Genomic DNA, 14951 nt, shown 5'->3' with positions numbered 1-14951 from the left:
TAAATTTATCATTGCAGCATTTGTCTTTGAAATAGATAATTGGAATGTTACAAGATTTAATATTTAATTATGTATTTAATTACTTTATAGATTTATTATTTTCTCTTTCTTTTAAAAATTAGTAGGTAGAATGTACTAAGCAGAATCAGATGGGGAACCAGGTGTTATTTTAAATGTTAATCTATGGGAGCGATAGAAAGGCATCATACTTCGATTAGTGATTTCGGGAGAAATTTTTTTTTTTTCACTATAGGGAATGAGATAAATGGATAATTGGAAAAGAATGGACAAAAGATACAAGTATAATGATTTAAACTAAGATGAAATAAATAAAATAGAATTAAGAAGAGTGAAAAGCAGGGAGAAGTTATAATGAAGATATAGAATGGTAAATAAGATAGGTAATGGTATATAAGATGAGCATAAATTTAATTGAAGTCCGTATAAAAAGAGGTAATCCGGGGCCAAGCCACTTTCTAAAAAAAAGTTTTATGTTTTTGTGTTTTGTGCGTTTATGTTTGTTTGAGACTTAATAAAACCTTGGAGGAAAGTTAGATGAGAATAATTGTAAACAAGTCAGAGGGAAATATGAATATGATGACTATAAAATGGATAAATATAGAAAAGAAACGAGTAAGAGTAAAGAGTAAAGAGAATAAGAATAAGAGTAAAGAGAAATAATGAGAAATCTGCTAAAAGATATTTATGTGGAAATGGGATACATTAGAATTATGTTGTATAAAATAATATTCTATCTGCCTTGTAAAAATTTATAATGGAAAGAGGTTTTATGTGTTCAATGTTTAATGATGTTTTGTTTGTCTTTAAAATTAATAAAATTTGTTTCAAAAAAAAAAAGACTTGAAAAAGAGCTACAGAAAAAGTCACAGAAAAAGGACATTAAGCTAAAGATGGATATAATTAAACACAAAATGGGTCAAATAGAGAAAGAAGAATTAGCACAGAAAATTAGAGGTTGCTAAACAGAACTACTTTGAAGATGCAAACAAACCAGGTAGATGGTTAGCATATAAATTGAGAAAGGAGAAAGAATCAAGGAAAAATATTGCAGTTAATAGATGATCAAGGCCAAGTTTGCCATGGCAGTAAAGAGAAGAAAGAAATCATTTGAGATTTTTATGGGAAATTATATAAGCAAGGGAATATTGATGAGGAAAGAGATAAGCAGTATTTACAGAATGCTAATTTACCTAAGATACCTAAAGAGACTGAAAAAATGTTAGAAAGCAATATAACTATGATGGAGTTAACTGAAGCACTTAAGAAGCAAAATAATGGAAAAGCACCAGGCCCAAATGGACTTCCGGCAGAATTTTATAAAACATTCGAGAATTGTTGAATTTTCCATTGCTAGAAGTTATGAATGAAGTTATGTCAAAGAAGAAGATACCCAAAGAATGGTCAGAAGCACACTTATTCCAAAAGAGGAGGCTGATCCATTGCAAATTAAGAACTATAGACCTATTTCTCTACTTAATGCAGATTATAAAATTTTTGCTTCAATATTGGCAGAAAGACTTAAAAAATATTTAAATAACTATTCATTCTGATCAAAATGGATTTCTGCCAAAGAGAGAATGCAGTTGCTCTTAATATGATCACAGAGGTCATCTATGTAGAGTATGAAGAAAACTGCCTTCGGAGGCACCACTCTTGACAGGTACAGAATTTGATAGGATGCTCCCAATTTTGACCATTTGTTGTCTGTTTGACAAGAATGCATCTATGCAGGTGTCCAGAGATACTATAAGATTTTAGTTTTAGGAGTAGTTTGTGGTGTACCACTGAATCAAAGGCTTTACAGAAGTCTATGTAGATTGCATCTATTGCTTTGCCCTGATTGAGTTGTGTAGTCCATATGTTTTTGCAGTGCAAGAGTTGCAGATTCCAGATTGTTCCTTTCTTGATTCTCAAAGTAGGATTATTCTCCTGAGTCAAAAAAAACTCTTTTCTCCAACTACCCACTTTTGTGGCAATGTTCGTTCCCAATTCCCCTTCTCATTTTTAAAACCATGATTATTTATTTTCTTTTGGGATTTCCACCACCACAATTAATTGCCAATCAATGTGACAACCAATGGATAGACAGCACCTGATAATCTCATTTCAGTGATAAGCCTCTTTCAGTGATGAAGGACGAGGTTGAGGTAAAGCTGGGCAAATACTATAGCAGTCTAAAAGTTTAAAGGTAAAACTTCCAAATCTGGGGGCAAACTGGATCTTCCTCATTGTAATTGTGGTCTTCTGTGATCTCTGAGATTTAGCTCTGTGCTGAAGAAAGAACTGTAGGAAGGATCTCTTTCAGGATATGTCAAATGTTGCTGCTGCTGCATGTACAGCTTTTTCTGCTTCAGCTTCTGTCTCAAATTCCCTGTGCCAGTATGCTGATGAAATGTCCATTTAAGGTGATAATAGAAGAAAAGGAATGGTTCCATTACTACAAACCAGGAGACTATTGGATTACTGGAATAATGTATGGAATCCCAGGTGTATTTTCGTTCTCAAAGCCTCCAACCCACCAACAAAAAAGGTAACTGTCAGCATGTCCAGGATTCTGGTGATTGATTTTACCTGCTCCAATGTTTTTTCTAAGAATGATTTCATTTCTCCTATTCCTCACCTTGAAAAAGGCAAGTGATTATTGCTCATCCCGATTTGCTTTAGAGCAGGGGTCTTCAAACTTGACAGCTTTAAGATTTGTGGACTTCAACTCCCAGAATTCCTCCTCCAGTCATGTTAGCTCAGGAATTCTGGGAGCTGAATTCCACAAATCTTAAACTTGCCAAATTTGAAGACCCTTGTTTTAGAGGGAAGGCTCCTGGGGAACAATGATTTTGTAAAACCTGAGTTTGCAAAGTTCCTTTTATGTTCTTTCACAAGTGTCAGCCTCAACCCTGGAAAACACCAGGCATTGCCAACACTGTCCCATGATGAATCTTTCCTGGATGGGTTCTGCTTGCTTTCAAAATGATTATCTTGGGACTTGGAGTCAGTAACTTTTTTATTCATATTTATTGTATTTATTTATTATTTATTTTATTTGTTTGTCAAACATCTACAAGATAACAAGTAAGGTATAAACATAAACATGAACAAAGGAAGTAAATACAGATAAATGGGGACAGTAAGTCAGGGGTGGAAAGCTCGCTGGTGCACTTATGCATGCCCCCTTTAAGGGCTCTTAGGAATGGTGTGAGGTCCACGTTAGACAGTTTTAGATTGAAGTTGTGATCGATTGAGGCTGTAGCAATGGAGTCGGGTGGGACATTCCAGACCTTGACCACTCTGTCACTGAAGTTGTATTTTGTGCAATCGACTTTGAAGCAGTTTACCTTGAGTTTGAATTGGTTGCCTGTTTGTTTTTGTGGTTGGAGCTGAAGAAGTTGTTGACAGGCAAGACATTGTAGCAGACCATTTTGTGTATTATGCTTAGATCGGACTGCAAGCAGCAGAGTTCCAGATTGTCCAAGCCCAAAATTTCAAGCCTGGAGGCATAGGGAATTCTACTGTGAGTGGAGGAGTGGAGTACACTTCTCTGAACCCACTCAATTGTGTTCATGTCCGATATACAGTGTGGGTTCCAGGCAGACGAGCTGTATTCAAGAATTGGTCTGGGAAAGGTTTTGTATGCCCTAGTTAGCAATTCTATGTTACCAGAGAAGAAGCTTCACAAAATAAGGTTAACAACTCTTAATGCCTTTTTGGCAATGTTGTTACAGTGAGCTCTGGGGCTTAGATTGTTTGAGTTGAGTATTTATTAACAATAGTTAAATAGTAACTGCCAATAAAGTGGTTGAATGAATACCTTAGAACAGAGTGAGATCTCTTGTGTTTTCTCCCAACTATTTCTTCCCCTTCCTTACATTTACTCTATATTTCCTCCCACCTTGCCCCCTCTTTCTTTCTACCCTTTAACACTTTTGCCACTTTTGTGGCTTCCCTGTTCCTTTTGGTTCAAATAAAAGGGATACCTTTTAAAAACCAAATTCAAGGAGGGGAGAGACTTTAGGTGATAAGTTAATGTTTAGTCACAGAGGAATCACATTAACTGGAGTTAACTGTACAATATAGGACAATAACTTAAAAGCCATGAATATTCTGCAGCAAATCTCTAGGTCTAAAAAAGTCTAGTTGAAGAGATATCCCTCTTCAGATCAGTAATACCTCGCACTAACCCAGCACTTGAATTCAGCTGTTAGTCATCTCCAGGGTGGTATAACAGGAAGAAATCATATAATATAATCACAACGTACACAATATACCCTTGGTAGCATCCCTTATTAAAATTCTGGAGGAGTGGGAAGATATAGATTTTCCCCCAAGCTTTGGGCTAGGAATAAGGGTTGCGAGCTGTGAGCATATGTAGTCTGGTGCCTGGGGGTAAGCGTATGATTTTAATTACATTTTATGGATTGTTGTGAATTGATATGACTGATATATTAGCTTTGCAAATAGGTAATCTCTAATTAGCAATACAATGTTTCCAGAAAAAAAGCTTCGCAAAATTAAGTTTACAACTCTTAATGCTCTTTTAGTAACGCTGTTACAGTGGAGAATAAATCGCCAAAGATACATACACCTAGGTCTTTAACAAGGTGAGGGTCCTCTGCTAGATCAATGCCACTTAGCGTATACTTGAAATTTACCAATTACGTTTACCAATATGTAACATAGAACATTTATTAATCGAAATTTGAAGTTGCTAAATAGGTGACCATTCAGTAACATAGTCCTGTTCACTTTGCACAACAACAGAATTATCTGTAGAATTGAATAATTTTATGTCATTGGCAAAAAGAACACAATTGCTTTTAAGTTGATCACATAAATCGTTGATATAGAGCAAAACAAGATGATGAAATTTCTTACGTTGCAGTGAGAACACCTTCTACCACATTCTCCCCTTCTTGTTCTCTGTTCATGAAGTCAACCAGAATTCAAGGCTCTTACACAACATCACCCTGGGCTACAACATCTATCAGAACTTTTTCAATGCAAGAATGACATATGAGGCCATGCTGGATGTGCTGTCTACAGGACAGGAGAATATCCCAAACTACAGATGTGGAAGACAAAAGAACTTGCTGGCTATTCTTGAAAAGATGAATTCTGAACTCTTTGATCATATTTCCAATGTCTTGAGCATCTATAAAATTCCACAGGTATAAAGCCAAATGAAATTAATTCCATGTTGTAAATTGTTCAGATTTGCCTAGAAGGCAGCACTTGTATATATTTCTCCAAATAAATTGAAAGTCAGAGATTAAATATTAGAAGAGCTGAAATTTTTTTAATTCATAAAGTGTGTTTGTGTGAGAGTGTATATACATACATATGTATATAAGGTAAAGGTTCCTCTCGCACATACGTGCTAGTCATTTATGGCTCTAGGTGGGGGTGCTCATCTCCATTACAAAGCCGAAGAGCCAGCACTGTCTGAAGACATCTCCGTGGTCATGTGGACAGTATGACTAAACTCCAAAGGCACACGGAATGCTTCCCACCGTAAGGGTCCCTATTTTTCTGCTTGCATTTTTACATGCTTTCGAACTGCTAGCTTGGCAGAAGCTGGGACAAGTAACAGGAGCTCACTCCATTATGCGGTGCTAGGGATTCGAATGCCGACCTTGCTTATCAACAAGCTCAGTGTTTTAGCCACTGAGCTACCGCATCCCCACATATGTGTGTGTGTGTGTTTGTGTGTGTATCTATATATATGCATATGCATTGTATATATATCTGTGTGTGTATATTCGTAACTCGAGGATCCGGTTGATTGAATCACATTAAATAAACGTGATCCCTGCCTGATTTGCCCAATGCATTTGCTAATGAAATGCACAGGTTGTTAAATGCACATGAAGGATCTCAGAGTGGGGAAGGCCATGCAACGCCTAGTGTTGAAAGAGGCCACCCAAAGTCTCCCCTGATACCTCATACTCACTTATAATCCCTTGGGAACCCCATTGTTCTTTTTGCCTTCACATCCTGCCCTGGCACTCCTTTGCTTTGTTAGCCTCCTGGCTCCACTTCCTTCCTACATCCCATTTCCCATGGATTGCTTATTTTTTTGAAGATCTGCAGAGCTCCAGAAGAGGGTGGCCCACTGGAAGAGAAGCTGAAGTGTTTTATTCAGATGATGGCGAAGCTATAAGAATGTGAAATCTAAGGAAAACAATTTTTGACAGCTTCTGGGTAAAAGACTTTGGCTTCGGGCCATGTGGCCAACAGGCCTCTGGTAGTAGAAAAGGCCTGGATGTGACCATTGGGAATTTTGAAAATGATGACTTTTGAAAAGCAAGACTTTGACATAGAATGTATGAGCATTGGATCAGTGAGTTTTAAACATTTTGAAAATGTAGTGACCAATAGAAAAAAGATTTTTTTCCCACAGAATCATAGAATAAAAAGTCCAACTCCTTCCATAGAGGAGGAATGGTCAGACCACTACAGACAAATTGCTGTCCAATTTTTCCTTGAAAACATCCAGCAATGGAGCTCCAGGAGACAGGCTGTTCCAACTCCTAATAACTCTCACAGTGAGGAATTCCTCATTTTTTGTAAACTTGAGACAGAAGTAAAAAGTTCAAAAGAAAAGAAGTGAAGAAGAAAAATGAATAGGTCAAGATAGCTAGAAGGCTCCTCAATAAAGCAGCTTGTACATACTTTCTCTAGTGTACAAGACAGAATAAAATATGTCATAATATTCATTCTTATTTTGAACAGGGGCTTGGCACAATGCCAGTTGTCTTGGGGTTTGTTTTTAAAGTGAGGTTATTAAACTGCCTTCTGCATTTTCAATGTCTGAAATAAATTCAGCCAATTAAAGAGTTTATACAGAAATATTTGAAACAACTATATGTAGACAATGAAATAATATACCAATATTATATACCAGTTGCTAGGAGGGAGATTTAACAAGCAATATTTCAAGCCCAACATATAAAACAATAAAATAAGCAGTAATAATCTATGAGAAATTAATATGTTTGTCATATTAAAAAGATATTCCACGAGTGTATAGCAGTATTCCAGTAATCGAGAGGCTGCCACAAAGAGGAGGTCAATCTATTTTCCAAAGCACCAGAAGGCAGGACAAGAAACATTGGATGGAAACTAATAAAGGAGGGAAACAACATAGAATTAAGGAGAAGCTTCCTGACAGTGAGGACAATTAACCACTGGAACAGCTATGCCTTCAGACATTTTGGGTGCTTCATCACTGGGGTTTTTAAAGAAGAGACTGGACAGTCATTTGTCTGAAATGGTACTGGGTCTCCTGTTTGAGCAGGCGGTTGGACTAGGGTAGGGGTATCACTCGAGTTCATTGAGGCCCACATCAGGGTTGTGTTTGACCTTGAGGGGAGGTGTTACCAAGATGGGCATGGCCAGCATGATGTCACTTGTGTCAGGGGGCACCTGTGGTGGCCTGAATCCTCTGCCAGCGAAAACAGGCTCACGAGCTCCATTTTTGGTACGGATGGCCTCCTGCAACTCTCTGCCAGTGAAAATGAAGCTCGGGAGAGCCATGCACAGCCCTCTCTAGCTTCATTTTTTGCTGGCAGGGGCACCTTTGCTATTTCCAGGGCATTCCCACAGGCCAGTTCTAAGCACCTTACTGGCCAGATCCACCCCCCAGCCCTTCAATTTGGTACCCCTGGAGTAGGATCTACTGCTTGAGCAGATGTTTTCACTAGAAGACTTTCCAGCTCTATTCTGACTGACTAATTGGCTGAGTGGATGGGTGGCCCACGGAGTTATAACGTGACCAGAAGGGAGTGCTCTATGAGGACCAACAGTGAACATTACCCACAGATAATTCAGAGCTCCCTGGTGTCAGGGTTCCAACGAATGCTCTGATTAATTCATGAGCCTCAAGTCAAGTTTCAAAAGAAATCCAACTATTTATTAGGAGCCACATGTTGGCACTTTTCCCAAGTGCAGTCGGCTCTGCCCCATGTAATTTACTGTTCACCTATTACCCTGTTTCCCCCCTCCTCCCAGGGTGTGTCATTAGTCACATTCTCCAACTAAGAACTTTCGCCGGGCTGTGGAATTCACGCCACGCCTCTCCGGCTGGCTTGGTAACTTGAGGCACAACATGGAGAAAGGTATGCATGGAATGTCCTTCTGATCATAGCAACAAAAACTGCTCCATCAGATCTCTCCCCACTCCTTCTTATGGCAATTCGAGAGCAAGCCAGGAATACTTTACAAGTTGACATCTGGTTTCAAAGTGAGCATACATAACAACAGGACAGAACATCAAGGGAACTTGCAAAATTCATGCAGTTACCATTTGAAACATCTCTCAGTAGTGGGGGAAGGCCCTTAGATTTACCATCTGACTTTCATCGTTAAAACTGGCAAAAACTGCCAATACCTTCTCTTTCATCTTAGATCAACTACAATGTCATCAACCAGATGGCTGAGCAAAATCATTGTTTCACTTTTTCATATCGGATGACCCCAAACCAAGAACCTCCTTACTCAGCGATTGTCCAGCTGCTCCTGCAGTTCCAATGGACGTGGATCGGCCTCCTTTCTCAGGACAATGAAAGAGGAGAAAAATTCAAAAGACGCTTGGAAGTTCTTGCCTTAAAAAATGGGATTTGCATTGTCCTCTCAGGAACTGTCCCAGAAGCAAATATGCAGACAAATGCTGGAGATACTCTCATGCAAGAAAAAAGGAGAATGTTCTATTCTCTTATCAAGAGTCAAATAAAAACTATACTGTGCCAACTAGATGATAAGGGCTCAGCAATATTAGCAGCACCAATACAAATAATTGATAGGATTAATACGTCCCTGGTAGGAAGGGTGTGGATTGCCACAACTTTGACAGCTTTAAATTTAAGGGCTTTTGATCTTTGGGTTGATCTCCAAAATAGAAATGCTTTGTTTTCCTTCCTCATCCAGACAAAGAGAAGGACTCAGTATTACGACTTTAAATCTTATACATTTATGATTGTATTGTATGGAAAGGAAGCATTCCGATGTTCCTATTCAAATCCTCTGTTATCAAAGAAAGTTTGGAAAAAATGCAGAGAAAAAGAGAATTGGGAATTCCCATCCCATGATGTGATTGAAAGAATCCTGTCTCAGGATTCCTCCAGTATTTCCCGAATAATTCAAATTGTGGCACGAGTCCTCAGTGCTGCCTCTTCCTCCAAATGGAGTAAGAGGAGAATGCAAGTTGGATACCATCAACCACCCCAGATTGTACAGCCATGGCAGGTGAGTATTCTCCTTTGAGGTTCCATTGATTCTCCCCTTCCAATTCCTCAATATTAAATTAGATGTCAAAAGGGTGAGATATTCCAAAGAGCAGTTGTCCAGTTAGTGGTATTTGAGAGTAAGTGTCAACCCGGAAGCTCACCTGACTGAGGCCATTTTGATGCTTCAGTATAGCCACACTTGAACTGACGGAAAGTGAGGCAGGAATCGAGATAGCTGGGGTTTTGTTGTCTCCTGGAAAACAAGGACATTCCCAGCGATGGCCAGAGAGAGGATGAGTGAAGTCACCAGGCAACTGGATGACACCTTGATTAGACCATGTGACTGATAGTTTGGAAAGAGGAGGAAAACTTTTATTTTTAATTTAGTGAAAACCATGGTAATGTTTAAAGTCAGTTTTCACCAGCATATGCCTATATGATATATCCAATAAAACTGATATTTGAGGAACCTATTTACCGCAGAGTCCTGTTTGCTACAGGCATATTACTTGGAACCCTGACAGTGAGTTAGAGAGAGAGAGGTGATAGAGAAAAATATTCCAGAGTTAAACAACCTGTCTAGTTTGGGATGCTTTTGTGTCAGAAAAAGCTCAATGCTGACAAAATGTCAAAATTAAACAAGCATCAGAATAGTACAGCAATCCTCAAACTTTTATTGCGATCACAAAGTCATCTAGTCTCCAAGCTAAGGAGTTCAGCTGGGTTTTTTTGTTCTGGATTAAAATTGGACTTTGCTGCCTAAAAGTTTGTAACATAGCAACAAGGTATAAATCAAAGCATCTTCTGGGGACAATAAAGGACCTTGGAATACTCACCTCTAATGATCTAAGTGCTAGAGCCCACTGCAACTACATAGCCAAAAAGGCATTAAGAGTTGTTAACCTAATCCTACGTAGTTTTTTCTCTGGTAATATCACACTACTAACCAGAGCATACAAAACATTTGCTAGACCAATACTCGAATACAGTTCATCAGTCTGGAACCCTCATTACGTATCTTATATTAGCACAATTGAGAAAGTCCAGAAATATTTTACAAGAAGAGTTCTCCACTCTTCTACTCGTTGTAGAATACCTTATGCCACCAGACTTGAAATTCTAAAACTAGAAAACCTTGAATTACGCCGTCTTCGGTCTGACTTAAGCATGGTATATAAAATCATACATTGCAATGTCCTACCTGTCAATGAATACTTCAGCTTCAACCATAACAACACAAGAGCACACAATAGATACAAACTCAAAGTAAACCGCACCAAACTTGATTGCAGGAAATACGACTTCAGCAATAGAGTGGTCAATGTCTGGAATACTCTACCCGACTCTGTAGTCTCTTCCCCAAACCCCAAAAACTTTAACCTTAGACTGTCTACTATTGACCTCACCCCTTTCCTAAGAGGTCTGTAGGGGGCGTGCATAAGCGCACCATCATGCCTACCGTCCCTGTCCTATTGTTTCTCTTATTCTTTTATTTTTCTTATATGTACCCATTTCATGTATTCACAACTATGTATACACTTATACTTATTATCTTGTAAACAATTGGCAAATCAAATAAATAAATAAATAAATAAATAAATAAATAAATAAATAAATAAATAAATAAACAATCAAAGGTTCGTCCAATCATCTCCTGAACTAATGGATACGCTTCCATTGCTACGCTTTGAAAGAGATAACATCACTATGCAATTTTTGTTACATTCCTTGCCCAAAGTTAAACTCCGCTAGCTTCATCTTGACCAGGACTGATGGTAAAATTGTATTCTCCATCTTCTCCCATGACAAGTCTCCCCATATCTGCAAATGGTCTTGTCTCAGATGGCCTGTGATGGTGAAGCTGCAAAACACAGAACATGAAACTTAGAATAATAGAATTTGAAAGGACCTCACAGGTTCCCTAGTCCAACCTACTAATCGAGCAGGACACCCTTTACCAGGGATCGTCAAATTTGGCAGCTTTAAGATTTGTGGACTTCAACTTCTAGAATTCCTCCTCCAGTCATGTTAGCTCAGGAATTCTGGGAGTTGAAGTCCATAAGTCTTAAACTTGCCAAATTTGAAGACCCTTACCCTATACCATACCATTTCAGAGTAATGGTTGCCCAGGTCTCTTTGTGAAAGCCTCCAGTGATGGAGCACTCACAACTTTTGAAGGCTATTCCATTGGTTGATTGCTCTCACTGCTCAGAAATTCCTCTTAGTTGTAGATTGCTTCTCTCCAACCATTGTTTCTTTTCTCGCCTATTGGTACTTTGGGAAATGTTTTGACCCCCCTCCCTCAAATATTAGAAAAGTGATATCATGTCTCCCCACTCCTTCTTTTCATTAGATTAGACATACCAAATTCCTGTAACGGTTTGTGGTATGTTTTATCCTCCAGCCCTCTAATCATTTCTTGTTGCTCATCTCTGCAGTCTTTCCAGAGTTTCAGTACCTTTTTTATATTGTGTTGATGAGCAGAACTGGATGCAGTATTCTAAACGTGGTCTTACTAAGGCTTTTAAAAACAATATTAGAACCTTTTGTGATCTTGATTCTATCCCTCTGTTAATGCAGCCTAGGATTGCACTGGTATTTTTATCTGCTGCCACACATTGTTGGTTCATATTTAAGTGATTGTCCACTAGGACTCCAAGATCCTTCTCACAATTACTGACATTAAACCAAATTTCACATAGTCTGTAATGTGTACTTTTGGTTTTTCTTGCCTCAGTGGAAATCCTTAGTTTCATCTACGCTGAATTTTATTTTGTTAGGTAGGGGCCCATATCCAATTTGCAAAGATCGTTTTGGATATTCAGCTTGTCTTCTGGGATGTTGCCTATTCCTGCCAGCTTAGTGTTGCCTGAAAATTTGATGATTTGAAGAGGTTGAACTATTCAGAGTACCTCCAATCCAGAATAAGAACAAGAAAAACATTGAATAAAGGCTCAAATTAATATTCTTTCTATGTTTCTGCAGCTCCATACGTTCCTAAGGAACTTCCAACATCAGAATATTTCCACAGATGGGATTTCTTTTGATGAAAATGGAGTTCCTGTTGGTGACTTTGATATCATGCACTGGACATCAGTTCGGAACAAATCAGATGCGGGGGTGAAAATTGGGAGTGTACAAAGCCAATCCTCTTCAGAAGTCAAGATTTCTGTCAATCAAAGTTCCATCCAATGGCCAACTTTATTTAACAAAGTAGTTGAGGCTGCTTGGATTTGGTCTTCTATTTATCTCCATATGTGTAAATTTTCTGCTCAGAAATAATTCTTATTGAGGCCAATTGAGATAACTTCCAACTGAGAGAACTTAAAGCCTCATTAATTTATTAGATATCATTTTACTTTAGAGGTCTTACAATAATCTGTCACACACTGGAACCTGCTGCATTGTATTGCGGAATTTGCAATCTACATTATTAAACTGGAATATGTTGCCATAATTTATAGTACATGAAATTAATTTGTTTTCAGTAAGAGAAACTCCAGAATGTCTATGTCAGTCATCCAGGTCATGGTTGTGCCAAAGGTGTTTTTTCAGAAAGCACCCGGATTTTGTTTTCCCTTGAAGATGTTTCACTTCTCATCCAAGAAGTTTCTTCTGTTCTGACTGAATGGTGAAGGATGGAAGGATTTGGAACTGCTGAAAAGACTGTGTTGTCAACAGGATATAGATTCAGCAATTGCAGGAAGGTTCCACACCCATTTGCACTATTCACGTGACCCTGAGGGCACAGATAAATTCCAAGGGGCCTAAACAACTTTCAAAAAGACTGTTAACGACCAGATGACTGCAAGGGATATAAACCCTTCCATATGCCACCATTCAGTAAGAACAGCTTATTGCCTCCTTTACACTTAACATTATTTACTAATATATTTCATATCTTTGTTCTATCCAGTCATACCAACATTCCCAGCTTTAGTAATATTCTGATGGTTCAAAATCAGTTGTCAGTGAAATGATGAGTTGTCTTTTGTAAAAGCTTCTTGGGGAGAAAATCCAGAATAGGAAGGGTTTAGCCCATTGAATTGCATAAGAGGAAGATAGCATTAAGAATGTGGTGAGGGAAATGAGGGCAGCTAAAAAAAGCCATTTACATATGATGATACAATGATCAGTTGTAGGAGAGAAAGATAGGGACTCTAGAGAAAGCTAGATTTTGGAGGTTTCCTGAGAAAGCTAAGATGGAAAAAGAATACATACAAGTTATTGCATTCTCATACATGCTCTAAGGAGTAACACCTTTTGCAATGGAACTTCTTTCCTTTGGAAAGAAGAATAAAGCAACGAATCTGTTTTGGAATGTATCATGGAGATTGATAGAGGAAAGAGAATGACTCTTCACTTGCCCCTTGCAAGTAGAGTAATTAAAGGTCATGCCACTATTTCTTGACAGATTTTGCTCAGTGTGCTCCTGTCTTTTGGAAGCCAGTTGATTTCAGTAAACTTTTATAATTCATACTAATCTTGTGGTTTATGTTGAAAACTAAAGGTTCCTCTTGCACATACGTGCTAGTTGTTTCTGGATCTAGGAGGCAGTGCTCATCTCCATTTCAAAGCTGAAGAGCCAGCACTGTCAGAAGACGTCTCCGTGGCCATATGGCTGGCATGAATAAATGCTGAAGGTGCAAAGAATGCTGGCACCTTCCCACCAAAGTGGTCCTTATTTTTCTACTTGCATTTTGGCGTTCTTTTGAACCGCTTTGTTGGCAGAAGCTGAGACATGTAATGGGAGCTCACTCCATTACGTGGTGCTAGGGATTCAAACTGCCCAACGGCCAACCTTTCTGATCGACAAGCTCAGCGTCTTAGCCAGTGACCCACCACGTCTCTTTATATATTGCCTCTAATTTATATATTGCCCTGATTAATCTTTTGGTTTATGTTTAGACGGTGCCTTATTCAAGATGTACAGAAAGTTGCTCCCCAGGTTATGCCAAGCTTGTGAGAGAGGGAGCCCCAGTTTGCTGCTACGACTGTTCTCTGTGTGTGGAAGGAACATTCTCTGGGCAAGAAGGTACGGTCAGTGGCTTCAAAAACAACAAGGATACGGACTTCCAGTTTGTTGGCTTCGCGAGCGGCAGGGATTTGCGAAGCTGCGCGATCCCTGCCACGCTAGCCGTTTTTGGGGTTCTGACCCAGACGGGTACGGAGCTAGGCTGCCCTGCAGGGGCAGCTGAAGGTAGGGGGATCCGGAGAAGGGTTTGGGGTTTTGCAGACCCCCTCCCGGCCGGCAGAACCCCTTTTCCCAGGACGGTGCAGCGGCGGTCCGTAATGGCCGCCACAAAGAAGCTGGCAGCCGGGTAAGAATGCGCAGGAGGAAGTGGAGAAAGTGCTTGAAAGGAGAAAGTTTTTCTTGGCTCCTAGGACTCTAAGACATATTTAACAAAATTCCTGAAAAGTATGACTTTCTGAATGATACCTTCGAGAAGAGGAAAAAAGCGGCAGTTTAATGGTGCTGAAAGGATAGCTTACCCTTTTTTTCTACGGAATAAAAAGTGAATATTAAGAAATCTATTTTTTTAGGTGAAAACTGGCTTTAAGCGATGAGTGGGAAAAGAGAGGACTAAAAAAAATATTTGTATGCTAAGACTTTGTTGGAGGAGATGCCTTAAAGATTGAAAGACTAAAATATATTGCAATAAGATTTTAAGAAACAGATTTGGACTTTCTTTTTCTCTGATTGATACTACC

General features: G+C 39.0%; 1 pseudogene; it reads left to right on the top strand.

Annotated features, from left to right (window-relative positions):
* Nucleotides 1-1643: 1643 nt before the first annotated feature.
* The window catches only part of LOC148131618 (vomeronasal type-2 receptor 26-like), a 75296-nt pseudogene continuing 61988 nt past the window's right edge, over nucleotides 1644-14951 (top strand).

The sequence above is a fragment of the Notechis scutatus genome, chromosome 2 (assembly GCF_049901735.1).
Source record: "Notechis scutatus isolate UNSWTSFEM ecotype Mainland chromosome 2, rNotScu1.2, whole genome shotgun sequence".
Taxonomy (NCBI): Eukaryota; Metazoa; Chordata; class Lepidosauria; order Squamata; family Elapidae; genus Notechis; species Notechis scutatus.
This window is presented reverse-complemented; position numbering and strand designations above follow the sequence as displayed.